This window comes from Austrofundulus limnaeus, unplaced genomic scaffold (assembly GCF_001266775.1).
Source record: "Austrofundulus limnaeus strain Quisiro unplaced genomic scaffold, Austrofundulus_limnaeus-1.0 Scaffold219, whole genome shotgun sequence".
NCBI classification, from domain to species: Eukaryota; Metazoa; Chordata; class Actinopteri; order Cyprinodontiformes; family Rivulidae; genus Austrofundulus; species Austrofundulus limnaeus.
Genome location: NW_013952621.1, coordinates 865,116 through 867,354, shown reverse-complemented (window position 1 = coordinate 867,354; position 2,239 = coordinate 865,116).

The following is a 2,239-nucleotide window of genomic DNA, read 5'->3' as shown; positions in this document are numbered from 1 at the left end:
ATATATATATATGAGACATATGTCACATATGTTTTGTTTTTTTTTTGCTGGCATTGAAGCCTTATAACTTTTGGTCTGTGAGATCCAGAAATATTTCTAACAGAATGGATTATCTTCTTACTTTTATGCACGTGAATGTCACCTTAACCAATGTTAATCTTTTGTTTATTTTGCTGCAAAGCTATGTCTACACCCTGCAGGGCAGGTTAACAGCTACTCATGCTGGGGATAGACTGCTAATTTGAGTTATTTGTACATTCACTGTTTGTTTAAAAGACTACTTGTGACTTAATATGTATTGTGTAATTTAATTTTTATTATGCTTACATGTATCAATGTTCAAATACATACGTGTAACTTGTGATGTTTGAGGTTCAAATTCATATGTTTTATGGGTTATTTTATTTTGCTATGAGAACATGTAATGTTAAGGTAGAAAGACTGGATAACATGGTGACATTCACAGGTATAAGGAGTATGTGAGATGTGCACTACTGGAACAGGAGATGTGCTCACAGGAAGCATAGATGGACGTTGTGACAAAATAATCATTGACTAATCAACTAATTGAAAAAAAATTATATTTTAGATTACTGTAGTTGACTATCAAAATAGTAGTTGCAGCCCTGAACAAACATGCACCTTTAAGAAATAACTAAATTTATTTTTAGACCCAAAATAGAAAATCTGGACATGTTCAGGACATTTTAAAAATCTGGATTATTAAATTTGGGACTTTTTAGGATCCTGCAGAATCTGATCTCTTCAGCAAAACGACTCATTGTTGCTCATCGTTTCTGTACCTCTGGTTTCTCGTGTGATCCAGGACCGTTCCAGGACTGATCCAGATGAAGGTGAAAAGACACTGATGTTTTTTTCCGTGTCTGTTTGCTTGTTGTTTCTTCAAAATATCCGATAAACCACTAATCAGATTTTAATAAAACTAAAAAAGGAATCACTGTAAGCACTGGAGTCATCCCAATTAGAGATGGTCATCATCACAATCAACCTTAGCAGACACATGAACAGCTTTATCTTTGTCAGTTTTACAGATACTGAACTAAAAGTTTGCATGGTAGCTGAGAGTCATCCTCGTCACATTATTTTGAGAGTATACACATCTCATGATGAGATCTCTGCACAACATCAAGATGCAACTTCATCACTTTTCACTGTCAGATGATCTCACTTTAAAGCTCTGGAATGAATGCTAAGACTTAAATTGCTCTACGAAATTAGCAAACAGAAACAGAGCCTCTTAACAAATTTGTGTATTTAGAGTTGATACGGTGTGACTGAAGTGATATAAGAGCTAAATATACACTTTACTGATGAAAACAGAAGCCAGATGAGAGTGTTTGTAGATCTTTATAATGAACTAGACAGCCTCAGTTTCTTTGAACTTACAGTACAGACCAAACGTTTGGACACACCTTCTCATTCAAAGAGTTTCCTTTATTTTCATGACTGAAAATTGTAAGCAGTAACCAAAGCAAAAGGTGGCTACTTTGAAGAACCTGGAATATAAGACATATTTTCAGTAGTTTCACACTTTTTTGTTAAGTATATAACTCCACATGTGTTTATTCATAGTTTTGATGCCTTCAGTGTGAATCTACAATTTTCATAGTCATGAAAATAAAGAAAATTGTTTCTTACTTTTTACGAACTTTTGGTCTGTACTGTATATAAATTTMATTTGGATGTATAGAGATCAGGGATGAATCTAACATGGGTCAGTTGTAACATTTTTAATTTCTCCAATCAGGAACAAGTTAAAAATCTTGGGATTTACTCGGTTCATATAGTTGAGTTTTTACAATTTGTGTGAAGACGTGAAGAGAGCATCCAAAGTTCTCTGCATGGAAAAAGTAAAAAATATCTGGGAAAGTTTATAAAGGTTGGAGGTAAAAATGTCCAGAATATGTGATGAAAGCTGCTGACTGTGTCCACAAGAGGTAAGCAGATATGAACTAATAATGGATAGATGAGGGGAAATTAACATTATGAATTGGTGGCAATATAAAATTTAATCAGTGAGGAAATACTTTTAAAAGTAATTAATTACAGTTGAGACGACTTGCACATTAGCTGGCAGTGAAMTATAAACGTAAACACCACAAGTCATGGAACAAATTCTCAAAAGCTGGAGATGAGTTKTTAGTCTAATTTCACAGTGCAAAACAAGCAGGCTTAAACACACTCAAACATTCATTTGGTAACACTTTGTTCCATTTTA